A 16,603-nucleotide genomic window follows, 5' to 3' on the forward strand; every position below is an offset into this window, starting at 1 on the left:
AAAATTGAAGCTGTAAAAGCATAAAGAACAGAAAAAAATGCTCAAATATCAGAATATAGAAAGAGGAGCATAATGAAAATGAATTCAATCAAAATACACAGAAAAAAAGCAATATTTTATTTAGACTGAAAATAATTGATACATGGTTTTAGTTTAGATAAAAGCTGAAGTTTAAATTAAAAGTTTTTTTCTATTACAATTAAACATTTGGTCCTACATTAGCTCCATACAAAGGCCTGTTGATCATCAGTTCGTTAAAGTGAGGCGTGTGGCAGCAGGGAAACTCTTAAAAACCTTTCAAAATGTTTAAACTTATTCACTTCTGACCATTGCACCTTCTTCCACATGCTTACTGGGTCCCAGTTTTAGCAAACTGAATTCATCTCAACAGTGGCTTCCTAACTGCCCGTCTTCTATAGTAGGAAATTTGGTGAAGAGTCCTGCCAGTGGTTATCAATACTTTTTAAGGCACTTAACTTCAGTGATATGAAATTATGAAAAACATAAATGACCAGTCAAAAATGAAAAACATAAATTTGACTCTTCTGCATTATCCAGTTTGAGCATACACGTTGGTTTCTCAATAGCAGATGGCGATAATTGCACAATTGCCTAAGAAAGAACAGGGCAACAACTTTCCATTGAGCTCTTTCATTGAGTCATCTGAACATCTGGAGGAACTGGCATTAAAGTTTTCTGTGGGAAGGCTCACAAGGGTCAATTTGTGGTGATGACCAATAGCGTCAAACCTCACGGCATCAGGAAGCAACGTGTTTACAGATCGAAAACACAGAGAGACATAAAAGAGCCATTGAGTTTTTCCTGTTTGCAGGGTGTCAAAGCTGCGACGAGGCGTAGGAGTCCGAGATATCCAAGATATCCTGATCCGTCGGGGAATATTTCCATCAACCCCCTCAAAGTCAGTGAATGGAGAGTTGGCCTCAGCACATTCAGTTCAGAGAAATCTCCGGTGCTCCTTCTGCTCTGTTGTTGGGAAGCCTTTGTCTCTGGCAAATGATTGCGTATATTTATTTTTAGCATAAATCTCCATTTTGGGAGCAAAAGTGGTCCCAAAAACAGGATTTCACAAACTTGAATGGGAACATTTACCGACTTGAGGATTGTAAGTCTTTGAATTTAGACCCTTACATACACCCACAACAGAACAACTGAATCTCATCTCATTATTCACAATACTTTCCTGTTGACAGTGTTGAACGATAACCAATTGTGGGATCTACCCCCCCCCCCCCCCCCAAAATAAAAATTAACAGAATTTGGGGTACGTCTCCATGAATTTAAAGTTCGGAGGCAAATGTTCACAAGGTTCTTCAGAAGCTCCGTTTTCCCTTTTAATTTAGAGACCAAACTGCAAAGCACAACATAAAGCTCTGTGGTAATTACAACCAGTGCTACCGTTGCCATGTGTTCATGATCTGTCTGCAAGACTGTCTCTGGTTCACAAGCCAAGTATTAAAGGCACTAATGTCTCCAGTGATGGGATGTTTAGATCTCATTTTCGCAGCTGCTGAAGTAATCAGCACAGCATCAGCTTGATGACAGACTCAGTAACCAAGAGGAAACAGGAGTTTAGCTTTCCAAAAGCTGTGATTTTATTTTTTTTTTAACCTCAAGATAACCACAATGGAGTTTTTCCCAACAACGGCTGCATTTTATGTGGATTTCAAAGATATACGCTTTAAAGATTTACTCTAATTTACCAATCATGATGCCAATGAGGTTACTCAGCATGGGTGTAATGAAGGTGTGACCCTACACATGGGCATCCATCCAGACATTCATCGTCTCTACACGGTTATCGTTATAGGGTCATGGTGGGCTGCTGCCTATTTCTAGCAGACACTGAGCCGTGGGACAGCCTAGACAAGTCGCCTATTTGTCACATGGCAACAGAAAAATAATAATAGTAAAAAAAAAATCATGCACATGAACACTTGTTCTAGAGCCAATTTAGATCAGGAGAAGCCTAGCATGCTCTAAGACAACATGCAAACTCTTCACAGATAGACTGGAGTCTTTCTCCGCTCTCTGAATGTGAATTTATTTCCTAGATCAGTATTTATCTTTTCCCTTTAGTTTATAGTTTGAGGCTGGCATGAAAACGTCATAGTGCGTTCTTCAAAGGAGAACAATAATGTTAATAAAGGGGGAAAAAAATATTTTCAAATGAAACGGAGACCCAACGGACAACCAGGGAACCAGAGGGAGGGCAACGGAGTGTGATGGATGCAACCAGCGGGAAGTAAACGGTCCGAGAGGAAATCATACAGAGGATGAAGTGGCGATAAAACAACTAATCGCAAGTAACTGATTGCAGCCAGGGAAGGGAGTGAGTGAGACTACCGAGGAGATGACTAGCAGCTGGGGAGAAAGGGAGCAAATGGTGAACCAGAACGAGACGACAAAAACAAAGATGGAACCGGAAGGGAAGCTGAACAATAACAGAAACACTAAATATAAATTTAACATCTGAATTAAGAAATAACAGAAGTGAAAGTCCAAAATGATAAGGAAACTTGTTTTCAAAGTATTTACATCAAAATTTTGTATAAAAGAGCACATCCCATAATATAATTCCTTTTTAAACAGAGAACGCATTGATTAAAAAAGTTTGTCATTTTGATTGAGACACAATCTTTAGCAGCCCCGTATAATAAACACACGTTTTTATGTGCTTATTATCCTAGTAATATTACAAGCTGATCTTAGCTGATTAGTCGCTGCTTTACAAAGTCGCAGCCACTTTATTTGGTGTCTCATTTCAGCAACTTTATGCCATAGAAACATAATTCACACAGTAGGTTCTTGACAGCGACTGCAGCTAACAGAATATGACTAAAAAATAAAAAAATAAAAATCCCCAGCACTTCTATTCACACAGTTTCTATTTGGGTAAATTAGGAAGATTAAGAAAATAGCGGTAAACATTATGCAGACAAGAAAATTAAAACGGCTACTATTGAGGACGGCAGCGCACGCGAGACACACGTAGCCTCAAAACTGCAGTCAAAGCAACCGATAAATCCATTTAATGCTCTACTGCCAAGCAGAAGATTAAGTGAATGACTGGTAGGTGTAGGGCTTTTACAAGTGTTTGAATTACTAAAGTGGATGGATGAATACATAATCCTTGTGATTCTGTGTTTTCCTATGCATGCAAAAAGGGCAGCAGTGTCAAAGAGCAGCACAGAACAAACCTCAGAGGAAATTAAGGCCCGGTTTATGGAAGCTGACAAGTTCTTAGCAATCAAGAATGAGCTGACTGAGTTTTCCAGCTTGTTTAACTGATTTAGTACTAAAGAAATATTCAATAAAGGACATGGAAAAACTGTTTAATGAGCACAGTGTTTTACTCAGGCAGGTTTTTAGGCTATTCTTTCTCTAAAAACTTCTTTGAACTCCTGAAAGTCTTTAATGTGGCATTGAACATCTCCAACTCATTTCTGGGCTAAAACATGCATCACTGTTTGCTTTTATAAAAAAATAAAATAAAATAAAAAATCTTAATTTTTTTATCGAAATAAAATGTGCTAGAAACTCTAATATACAAAATTATTGCTAAGATATAACGCGCTTATGCGACTGCAGTTTTGATGCCAAACAGTGGGAACTGCAGCTGTTTGAGAGAGAGAGGGAAAAAAAACTTTAGGCGTGTCTAGTGTAAAACATGCAAATTGAAACATTTTAATAATTTAGAAATTATTCAGTAGCTTGTTAAAGCATCAGTACACCTGACAGCTGCAGCATTCGTTAGGAGTTTGCGAAACCGCCAAAAAGTCAGCTAATAAATTTGTAAAATACACACTAAATCTAAGAGCCTTAAACGTTTTGTACCATAAATCATCATTAAAATATATATATATATATATCTGTACACCCATAATAAAATGAAACAGTTTAAAGCGCTGACATCACAGTAAATCCTGTTAAAATCGACAGTTTTATCTTGTTAAAATGTTTTTAATGTGCGTCTGTGGTCTGTTTTTACTATGTGTGAAATCTGTTAAAAGCATGAAGCTGGGTCTGAAAAAGCAATCTGCCAATCTGCCCAAGGCATCTGTACCAAGCTAACGAGGCAAGAAATACTATGTATCCAGTGTCCCGTAAAGGGGTCCAGCTAAATCTATAGCCCATGGACTGCAGATCGGCAGGTGGACAGGAGGATGTGAGGGTTAGTGATGACGGGAAGCTGCATGGTAAAAGAAGAGGACTTAAGAGTTATGGTCTCCTCTGCTGAGCTGCTGACTTGGTTTGAATCCAGTCCACACAATCCAGGCAACAAAAATCTGTGCGGCAGTTTTTGAGCGCCTATGTTTTCATAACAGTCGTGGTAAACAAGTTTGTTTTCATACAAGGAAGCACAACAAACGTAATGATTCAACATTTTACATCCACAGCAATCAAACTCTGCAAGATACACGGATAAACGTTGGTCTCAATAAGCCAAACAAGTCAATTGGTGTTCATCAGACAATTGTTATTTTGAGGTAATAAGCAGAATAAGGGATTCAAACACAAATCCGAGTTTTATGGAGAGCATTTCTGGTGTGTGGTGAGGCCTTTAGGTATTGGGGTCAGGGTCCTAATGTCCGTCAAAACAGAAACCCCTTTAATCTTTTGTGTCTGTAAGATTTTCTTTTTGATCCAAATGCAAAGAGACAGAAGCAAAGGTTAAAATTATGGATATTAACAATCAGTTTGTATTTTTAGGAAACCAGTAGCCTTAACCACAGTCAACAATGTTTCAGGAGAAGGTATGTGACTAGAGTTTGTGTGACCTGGTTCATGGTTGGTAGTGGGAGTAGTGTTTGCGTCGGAAGAGAGACAGGTGTTCAACTACAGGTTCTAGGTGTGAGGAACCACGAGGAAAAGATGAACAGAGACAATAAAACATTAGAAAGCATCCCAGAGAGCTTGGCTACCACTGCTGTAATGAAAACGTAGGTGCTGACAGATTCTGGTGTCACTGCAACAGACAGAAAACTTGTTTGGGCTGATCGCCCTTACCACACAACGGTGCCCTGGGCCGTACGTATCAAAATATCTGCAGAACATGAAGGTTTAGAACCAATGTCGTGTGCTGTTATGTCGTTTCAGTGACTTTTTTAGGGGCTTTTGTCGACTGGAACAATTATGCCGGTGTTCTCTGGTTGTCATCAGTCACAGTTAGTTCTTTGGTAAATAACAGAATTCCTTCAGAATGATGTTTCATAGACTGCTTCAGGCAAATCAATTTGACACAACATATAATTCACTGGCTTCCATATTAGCGCCACAAATCAACCGTTTTACTTATTCTTGCATCATTGCGAACAATTGAACACTTAACAAAGTGAACACAATCACCGCTGTTGTACCAAAAACAAACCCTGCCCTTAATTACAATCAACACGATCAAGCCGAAAGCCGAGTTAGTGCAACCGCAACCCCGGTGCCGCAGCAGCGTGAACCACTGATTTCTTTTTAAATCCCTCGCTACTTTGTAATCCTCTGTCCAGACTGTTTGGTTGGGCGAGCTGCCATTCAGAGTGAGCCGTTTTCGGGCTTCCCACAGGAGACGGGTGGGAAGCTGCTTATCAGCAGTTTCAATTCGAAATAAAATGATCAACTCGGTGTTGGCGAAAATTTCATTTGTTCTTATTTCCGCTTGATTAGATCAGTTGCTTTCTATACGTGTGAACTGTACGCCACAAGAAAATATTCCAAGACTGGATTCAGTGAAACTATATAGTTGTGGATTTAATAATAAAAAGGAGGCCAAGGAGCTCTGGCTAGTATCGGTCTCTTTCTCACGTTTATTTATCTTCCCAGCTCTCTTCTCTTAACCCCGTTATAGCAGCCAGAGCAGAACGGAGAGGCCAGAGCAGACGAGGCCAAATGCAACTCTTTAAACCTCGGTATCTCTTCCTCCCCTCCTCCTTATCTTCACAGCTAACTGTTTGCTCTCCCAGCTGGCTCTTCTGATAAAAGCTGTTTTTCCAGCTGGCAACCTTTCGGAATTGCATCTGTAGTTTTTAAACCCCCCCCTTTTTTTGACAAACAGGTTTTCAATATCTAATGTGCGAGGTTAAATTATTATTTTTTTGTGCATGCAAAATACTTAACATGTTTGTTGTTATTATTATGCAGGAAAGTTTAAAGATGCAAACATCTCGTTTTAGCCACGAGGTCAAAAGCTCCCTTGTGAGATTTCTCAGTAGTTTAGAGATTTTTCTAAACTAGGGGAAAAAAACCCCAACCCACCCTGCCGGTCTTTAACCTTAGAGAGATGTTTGACAATCTGCTAAAGGCTTTCCTAATCGACATCTGCAGCTCTTGTAGATAGCAGCAAAAGATGGGACGTCGTTTCCCCGTACACAGGCCCGTGCAGAGACCACTGAAAGGGCAGGTGCTCAAAAAAAAAAAGGGCACATCTAACCGCATTCTAGGAAAGACTATTAACAAAACCACACAGCTTTCAGAGCTTAATAAAAATGATAAATTACAAAATTGTGAGACATACAATGTCTCACAATTTTGTGTCTTCCTGTGTTGACTGCATTTCTGTGTCTTTGATTTCTGACTGTTGTCCCTCTCCTTGCCTGTCTTCCTGTGTTGTTGACTGCATTTCTGTCTCCTCCTCTGATCTATCACTTTCCTTCTGTCCATCTGGGAGCAAGAAACAAACTAATCATTATTCTACACCTAAATTTAGTACATCTTAGCATAAGAAAAACACAACAGATGCCCTGTAATATTAAATATATTGTTCACTACCAAAAGTTACATGTTGATAATGTTAAGAACATTTTTTTTTTTTTGTTCGTACCTGCAGTACTCGTTCTGACCCAGTCGGTCAACAATCCACTACCTTTTGCTGCATCTATCAATTCTTTTCTTTTTTGTTTCTGCCGTCTTTCTTTACGTGGCATCTTTGAACTGAAAAAAGCAAAACATAATGAATTATGATAAGAACACTGTATTAACCACACTACCAATTATTTACCTTTGTGTTTAAACCAATATGTTTTTCAGTCCTTAGCACAACATAATATTAACTTCAGAGAAAAGGAGGCCTCTGCTGTGGAGCTCAATATGTTTCACAATTATTCTATTAAAAATATAATAATAACCTCAATTAAATAAAATACAATTGTGATCAATACATTTTGAATTGAAACAATTTTCAAACAAAAGTTTTGCTTAAAATTTTTTTTTTAAATTAAAATCAGAGATTTATGTCTCAAAGTGAGAAAAACTATTTGTGAACAAACTTATTTGCTCATGTCATAAATCTTTTCTTGCTATTGTAAGTTTTTGTTTGTGATTCAAAGTTTTGCTTGCTTCTCACATGACGTCGTGGGCAGGGCCGAAAATTGCAACAAAAGAATTCTGATGTGTGCAAATAAAAGTTTGTTTTGCAAAGAACTTTTTAAGTTAACAAGACGAAATTTAGTTATTTAATTTAAAAAATTAAAATAAAACTTTTTGTTTAAAAAAAATAAATCATTATAATTCAAGCAGTTTTGTAAATTCTATTCCCCTTCAAGATACATTAACCTAATGCCAGAATAAATGCAATTAATATACATTATGCAGCAAAGGAAATTAGATAATCGGACATATATTCATTATAGAGAGATGATCGGTTTTGGATCGTTGATGTGGCCCCATCAGCAATAATGAAGAATGACCGCTATCATTAGCGATACAGGGAAGAAGCTTTTTAGTTATCTTGCTTTGCTACCAAACTCGTTAGCTAACAGCTAGCTAATAGGACAACAACAACAGCCTAATGTCTGTATGATAAAATACTGAATCGATAGATAAGAACAGTTTTTCCTTACTTTTCCTTCCTTCCTCCTCCACGTTGAGCTCCGCAGTAAGCTACTGCGCAGTCTCACTGACTGAGCGGGAGGCAGCTGCGTCATGCGTCACGGACAAAAGGTCAAAGGTAACAAGGTGACCCGAAGGGCTTATTATGTTGTTTTTCTTTAAATAAAAACAACAACAACAAAAAATAATAATTTTAGTACATATCAGAGGAGGGCTTGGGAAATTAACTTTAAAAAAAAAATAAAAAATTGGACCAAAAGGGCACTTTAGGGCAAGGAGCAAAAAGGGCAGGTGCTCAAGCACCCCCAGACCCCCCCTCTGCACGTGCCTGCCCGTACATGCATCATAAGATCTGAGGAATACTTACACAACAATCAGGTTGGCTGTGTAAACGAAATTAGTAAGGATCCATTTGTGCAGAGTAAAAAAAAAAAACAGGGTCTGGTGGACGCACCAATTAGACGGCCGTCTGGCAGGGTGTGGTGTATTTGCTTCCACATGTACTTGTGTGTGTACACGTGCGCTCGGCCAACGTGTGTGGAGTTCTGGCAGAAAGACATTCAACAGGGTGTTCCTTCACGGACAACCGTGAGAAAAATCCCAAAATCTGCAGACTGTCGGAGATTATTAAATGGTGGATCAGGTCAGAGTCTGTCAGGTTTTAACCGTTATCCGGGCTTTGATTTACGTCGGACTTGCGCTCAAGGACACTCCAGCTGGGTGGACGTTTAATGCTGAAGAGGAAAAAACTCCAGTCGACGTCATGAACGTTTTCTGATCATCTTTTTGGAAGTGGTATACGTATTTTTAGGCAACGTTTTGCTGTTGCTCAGACAACCGAGATGTGAATACGTTTCTTTCCCCTCTTCACCATTTTTGTATTCCTCATCAGATCAAAACACGAATTCTTGCTCTGTACTTTTCGTCTGGTTTCGGTCTTCCACATGTTGCCATGTTGGAGCACTACTTATGGACTTTCTTTCAACTTTAGCTTCCTCCTTGCTACCATTGTACGCAGTCAAGATGCAGCTCCTCCAGAGTTTCCGTTTATCCTGACTGTTGTTTGCTCAGGCCTGTAAGTTTTGGTACACAATCACCTCTTGGTAGGTTTGTAGTTATCCCATACTCTTTCAAATAAGGATTTAAAGATTTCCCCTTTTGATATGCTCAGTCCTTGGGATGTTGTTTTATGACCTAACCCTGCTTTAGTCATTGCTACAACATTTTCCCTGACCTTTCACTTGTGTTCCTTGGTTTTTATGATGCTCTTTGTTCACTGCCATTAACAAACCACTGAGGCCTTCACAAAGAGCTGGATTTATACTGATGTTACTGTGGACACGAATGGAATCTATTTCCTAATTACGTGACTCCTATGAGTCTTACATGCACTCTGGGACTAACACATAAAGACAACCAAACTGTCTCACAAACACCATTATACTCGCTTACATATCCCATCAAACTCTCTCTCTCACTCTTGTGAGTGGCTTTCACTCCGCCATTTTCCCTTAAAGCCCAGGCATGTCTATGTTTGTGAAAACCCGCCTTCTTTATTAGGAGGCATCCAATCAGAAAGTGAGAATTCACGTTCACTTCCCTTTCAGCCAAACTTTGCTATTCTCATTCACACACAGACCATCATTCGTTCTCACGTTCACTATCACGTTGTCAAAATTACAGAGCTACATAAATGGGGATAACTGCTGTATTTTATTGTGGGGTATCGCAGTGAACGGAGCTGGATGTGATAAGGCTCACCACACTTTTCAGTTCATATCTGGAAAAAAAACATCTTTAAACTTTATCACTATGTGTGGACATAAAATCCACACATAGTGTGGACATAAAATCATAATCCCTGGTTGTAATGCAGCAAAAACAAGAATATGTTCAAGGGGTACGAATCCTTCTGCACGGCACTTTGCTTCGGATGTCCTACGTCAAAAACAGTGACCTATTTAACTTGATGAAAAGAGACGCAAGGTTCGTTTGTGACCATAACGGTTATTAAACGGTCACGGTGCCGGTAAGATGTCCCAATTTAAAGAAGGCTTCATTTGGCTAAGGCATTAAGAACGACTAAATGAGCTGTCAGAGTCTATCTAGGCAAGGCCGGACATCAGGAATACCTTGGAAGAGTGTCAAAGCAGCGTTTTGGGTTTAAAACACCAGATCCCAAGCAGAGATGGTAAACAACAAACAGGAAAAATCAGGAAAAAAAGTCCTCTGTTCTTCTGATGTGAAGCTGATGCCTTAAAAGCGCAACAGAGCTGCTTCTCAGTAAGCTTTGGCTCTAGGAGCATACAGACAATGCGCAGGAAACGCTCCTGCTGAGTTTTTAAATCAGGATTGTCTTCTGAATCAACTTTGCTCGCACTGGGATTTTACAGCCATTGTTTCTCTGTCTATTCAGTTACATGCTCCTATTTGTTTTGGTTTTTTATCTTTGTTCCTAATTATATAGTTGTGTGCTGTTGTTTTTTTTTTTTTTTAAATCTGCTTGTATTTATGAACCAATACCACCAACAAAATATCTTCAGAAACCTAAACAACAGAGCTCAGTGTAAGTGGGCTAAGCGAACAGTGTCAGGAATTTGTAACAAAAAGAATTAATCCCACTGCATTTTTTTTTCAAGTTTGTTCACTTTAAAATTAAGACAATGTACTTTAGAGGCTTTAGAACCTCCAGAATTAAAGCTGAATATCTTCAGAAGACACATCATTAAGTAACTGTGGTCCAAATCTCAGGTAGAAGAAATTGATAGCGGCACAAAAAGTAGTACTGAACAACGCAAACAGGACGGCGAAGAGAAAGCCAGTTAAAGAAGTCTACACAACGTCCCAGTTGCAGTTTCACACAAGCCATTTGGTGCACAGAAAACATTTGGAAGAAGGTGCCGGGGTCAAAGGTGAGCAAAACTGAACATGGTGGTGGGATGCTTTTCTTCCGCAGGGACTGTAAGGCTGATCAGAGTGCAGCTAAAAATATGAAAATCTTAGAAGAAATCTGTTCGATAATGTTGGTCCAATATGGTGGCAGTCCATTAGTGGCCACACATCTGCTTATTTTACATGTGTCCTTGCTCCAACACACTTGAGACAAATGGATAATCTTCTCAGCATCTCATTAAAGGGCCCAGCATGGTTGAAACAAAGCGCACAGAAAGAGTAAAGAATCATTCATTTGATTCTGGAGTGTTGGAACAGAAGCTCTAAACATGCAGGGAAACTCAGGCCCCGTCCACAGGGAGACGATTTTAGAAATCATCTGGGGACTCCAGAAAAGATCACTTTTCAGGCTCCAGAGTGGATGCATTTCAAAAAGCTGTTTTCATGTTTCCGTGCGGTTCTATCTCACTCTCTATCACTCATAGCGCCTCAGTCTCACAAATAACAAACGTAGTGCTGTTCGGCAGGGTTGCCAGATTCAACAGTTTCCAGCCCAAACAGGATGTAACACAGCTAAATCTCCCACCCAACTCCAAAAAAAGTCAGCGCAAATCTCAACCCGCCCACATTCATATTTATCGCTCTTGATCCGATACTTAAAAAAAATTAAAAAATGAAGAAATGTGAGGAAACACATCCAGGATGTCCCTTATTTTTTACTTTATCCATCTTTTCTGTCATTTAACAGAACACTGAGGTTGTGCAAAACCACATGCTGGTATTTTTATTCTTTTGGTGCAACAGTTCCAGTAAAATAAAAAAAATAATAAATAAATCATTGGTCAACATCTAAAACTATAATCCAGAGCAGGATCCCCAGCAGCTTTGTGTATGTGTAACTCCATTGCAGTGTGTAAACTGAATGGAGTGTTCCTCCTCTCTGCTCTGCTGCACAACGAGTCTGCTGTCAGTCAGGCCGACGGCAGCTCTCACTGTAACGGCAGCACTATAGGCGCTTCCCTGTTTTACTGCCGAAGTCGGCAATAAACCAAAGAAAGTAGCTAGATTTGTCGCTGGTCGCCTTTTTGAAAGAAAAGAAAAGAAAAAAAGACGACACTGGAAGGGTTTGACGTCGTTTTTAAGTTGGCAGCGGTTCTCCCACTTCAAGCTGCTGCTGTGTTCTGCTTCAAAGCATCACAGCATAATCTGGGACAAACTTCCTTAAAACTGCAAAGCATCCGCAACACAGAGTTTCTCTAAAATCAAGGCTGAAAACTCACCTGTTTTGAGTCGCCTTGGATTAGTAGTAAGCCGAACATCCATAGACATATTGGATTCGTATTTGCTGGATGATTTTGATGGTGACATTTGACACACCGCAATGTCTATTGCTTAATTTTATAACTAATGACTGTATGATGTTTTTATGATGTTTGAACTGCCTTGTTGCTGAAATGTGCTTTACAAATAAACTTGACTTGACTTGAGTTATAAAACAAAATATTATTTGTCTCTCCCAAACTTATTGGTCTTTCATGTTCTTAGTCCTCAGGGAAGCGTCTGATCATTACCAACAAAGATCTGTACAGCTAAATCTCCTTTTTCTCTCAGGATCCATTATGCACTGAAAAAAGATTCTACCAGGATTATGGAGACTCTATGGAGAATTGCATGAAAAGACAAAACTGTGGTAATTCTGGCTGCTCTGTTGGGTTAGTTGGAGAGATCTGGTGGATTTTTCTGCTTTCCGTCTTCTACACAACAGCCATCATCATCAGTGATGAGAGGATGTTTCACTGTGAGTGAAAGTGTTGTAGATATATAAGGCATGGTCGTTGCCTTTTTTTTTTTTTTTTTGGCCAAAGCCTGTGGGATCTACAGGAACAGAAAGCACAACGCTCAGGGTGGAACAAACGCTGTTCTGACCTCCCAGTTATCATCACATTTACTGAGAACTGGGCAAGACTCAGAGCAGAGCCAGTTAAACCGAACAAAAGGGAGAGTACTTAAAAAAACTGATAATAATTTAAGGAATAAAGCAAATAGCATTAATGAGCTTTAATGAGCCACACCACAAGCTAACACAAGAAAGCTATGTAGATTAATTACACTGAAACGCATCTACTCTTAGTGGTTAATGGTGACATTGATCCCATAAGGCCAAAAATATAGATGCACACTTTGCATCTTACACTAATAACGACCTTGACTGTTTTTCTAAGGCGTCAAAACTAATACAGCAGAAACATAAGCTTTTTCTGGTTTCACTTATCAGCCTCTTTCAGAGAAACAGTTTTTTCAGCTTTATGACGCAACTGTTTTTCTGACAGCGTCTCTATGAGCTGCCTCAGGTTGTACAAAAGTCACAATTAATGGCAGCTACTTCACACACAGATGGGATTTATTTTTTTCCGCTAAGCCGAATCAGGCGGAATCACTGGAGAAGTCAGGGTGTGAAATGTCTCAAAATATATGACTAATTATTACAACAAGAACAAGGAGCCTTTTGGTTGCTGAGCGCTAGCTAGCACTACTGCAACCCAGTGGTCTGTCGTATTTATGAACTCTTTCTTCTCCATAAACCATGAGATTTTTAAAGAAGACACTGCACTGCGTCCAGGTGTGGCTCCACTCCACGTTCTACAGCTGACTGATCTCATGAACCGTTTCGACCTGCAAATTGGTCTTACTTTTACATAAGTTGGCTATTATGGAGCTTTAAAAACTTCACACATGGCGTTTTTCCACTGCAGAGGGGCTCGACGCGGCTCAGCTCTTCTCTGAACAGTTTGGGTGGTTTTTCGTTACAACTGAGTAGCTGCTGTAGTGGGTGGGGCCATCATAAACTGGGGGACCCTAGAGTCCAAGAAGTGATGTTAAGAGCCAAAAGAGTGAATAAGCAAATTCGTAATGTGACAGGTGAGCATGCAGCTTTGCCACTTGGGTGGAGGGTATGTTCATGTGGTCACAAGGTATGAATTGAGGGTGCGCTCGCATGGTCTCATTCTCTGTTGACCGTGTCATTATGCTGTGCCGTAGTGCGCCAAGCCACGCACGTATTAACTGCTTGGATCTGACCACCCTGCGTCTTTGTCATCTTGTTCTGAATCGATATCTGAAGTTGGAACGGCGTCAGCATCGGAAAACAAGCGCTGCTATAGCGATGAGCCGTGCCGGCCACGGTTCGGTTTGCTTGGTCCATCTTCTCTGCCGTTGAAATCCAATCAGGATGTATCAGCTTGAATAGACGTGTTGTGACGTGAACCAACAATAGACGTGTCGACATATGCAAATCGGCGAAGCGTTTCCTCTCCGCGGCGCGGCTGTGTGCTGCTGGTTTAAACGACTTAACTGGCCAAGCTGAAATCAAACACACAAAGTTTACGATTTGAAAACCTCTGAAACGGCTATTTGAAGCACGTGTGGCGTCTTTGTATCTTTAACTAGCATATTTTGAAAAAGTCTGTATTTTCTCCGAAATTGATGGTCTTTCTTCGTTTGCGCTCTTCCCACTGTCGCCGTGGCGCGTTACGTATTTAAAACCAACTCCTGAAGATGTTAACATTGAAAAGAATGTGGAGTTGGTTCCATGATCCCAGCTGCATGCGTTGAAAGCGCCGCATGGTCATCTCACGGGTTCAACTTTAATGCCGTAATGGTAACATAAAGAAGTGCTAGTGGTTAAGCCAATCATTTTTGGCTAACTAAATATTCCTCATCTCTGGGCGTTTCAGTGCGGCAGCAGAACTCGTTTACAGGCCTTTCAACCTGCTCCGTTGCTCAAGCAGCAATCTGTTTTTGGTCTGCCACAACAAAGCAGCTAACATCTGTTCTTCTGGCTTTGTTTCCGTGGCGCTGGAACATCATTTTTGCGTAATTTCTACGTAACCGTGGCACTGCATTGTGATGCTATTAAAGAAACTTTTGGGAAGAATGGAGAGAGAAATTCTAGAAAGCCTTTTCTGACTACACTTTCTCAGAACAGCCACACAAAGTTGAACATCCGCCACAGTGTTCACGATATTCTTGAGTCAGCACATTTCTTTTTCTTTTGTTGTTGCACCAACAGTGTGTGTTAAGTGGAACCATGCTGTGGAACATGGGTTTCCTTCCATCTCGTCCTCCTCAATAATCCTCAGAAGTATCAGTTAGTATAAACCACTCTATAAATCTGGGACTCTGAGCTGCTATTGTATCAAATTGTTTAACCAACAGAGAGCAGAGTCAGAGCGAGGGAAAGAGAACCTGGCAGAGCTGCAGACTGGAAAACGAATATGGTTCCCCAGTTGCTTCGGACTCGTTTACATATCCGGAGGTTTGGGGAAGCGGCCGCTCTCGTTGCTGTGCAAACACGTTCAGGTGCTCATGTGCATGATCGCCTCTGTGAACACAGAACTAAACAAGAAGATATGCAAATTGACTTTTTTTTTTTTGTTTCATTCAAACACGGAGTCCCAGGCACAAAGGGAAAGCTTTGTTAGTGTTGGCTGCTGTCTGCTGTGCTGAGAGGGGACACTGGAGCGCTGCCCGCGATTAGATAGCAGAAAATACTCAAACTCATTTAACCTGCACAGCTGCAACTGTGTGCCGATAAGGGAATTGTTTTTGAGTACAACTCTTGCACACAAAGCTGTATTATTACGTCTTTTTCAATTCTGGCAAAGCTGATGTTAGAAAACACAGTTTGAAGTTAAACCGTACCAACAAAACTGGCTTCTTTCGCGTTCATTTACGCCAGTTACCTCGAACACTAACACGTTGTTTTTCCTGTACCACAAGATTAGACAATGACAGAATACTTAAACATTATATAGACTATATATATATAAAACACTTTTAATTCAAGAAGTTGTGTATGCAGAGACATGTTCAGATGTGTAAATCTGTATGCAAATACCAGCTGTTAGGTTTGCAAGGGGTCATGCACCTTTTTGTGGACAGGTAATTTTCGATAAATATGAATGTTTGCTCCTACCACATGTAAACAAGACTTGGTGTCCATTACACAGTCCATCATACCAGGATGTGGGTCTAATTCAACAAGGAATATTTAGCAGTGAGATAAATGTTTAGTAGAAAAATGTCGCCAGCTTGTTTGATACAGATTTACTGCATTAAGGTATGAAAATATCTCTCTGGATCCCTTAATAAAGTTGAAAACTTTAACATTTAAGGGGAAAATGTCGTCTTCCCCTAATGGACCATGTCTTAGGAACCATGATTTCATGTCCAACATGATCACATTGCGTCAGATTCGAAAAGGAGAAGCACATGTTGCATCTGGTCTTTATGGGTTAAAAGATGTTCTGGCACAAACAGAGAGTGTTTGCAACACAAGCTTCTACTCTTCTCATTAATTACACAGTTACCATGGGAAACTGCTTTCAGACACCCTAACTACCCATTCTGGTTGTAAACAGTCAAGGGGGGTGAGGGGGTTAGTCAGAAGTAACTACATTTTAGAGAAGTACTTACTTTGCAAAAAGGGATCTGTGACTAAGGGTGGGCAGTGTCTGTCAACTGTTTTGACGCCTTTGAAGGGTAACCAAGGGTGACAGTTCTCAAACTAACTAACAGGCTGGTTGACTAACTGACTAGCACACTTAAAAAAAAAATTAAGTGTGCTAGTCAGTCAGTCAACCAGTCTGTTATGTACTGTATATATATTTATTTATTTTTGTATTTTTATTTTTTGAAGACTTTTGCGCTACCTCCAGCATAAAAATAAGGTTCTGAATCTTCACCATAAAAAACACGCACATAAACTCACTCACACACACAAACAGAACAAACTCTCAGAATGTCTCAAACTTTCCACTGACCTGAAGGATTTTTCTTACAATGATGGAAAAACAGCAACATTTGCATCAAGAGA

This window comes from Xiphophorus maculatus, chromosome 3 (genome assembly GCF_002775205.1).
Source record: "Xiphophorus maculatus strain JP 163 A chromosome 3, X_maculatus-5.0-male, whole genome shotgun sequence".
Classification (NCBI taxonomy): domain Eukaryota; kingdom Metazoa; phylum Chordata; class Actinopteri; order Cyprinodontiformes; family Poeciliidae; genus Xiphophorus; species Xiphophorus maculatus.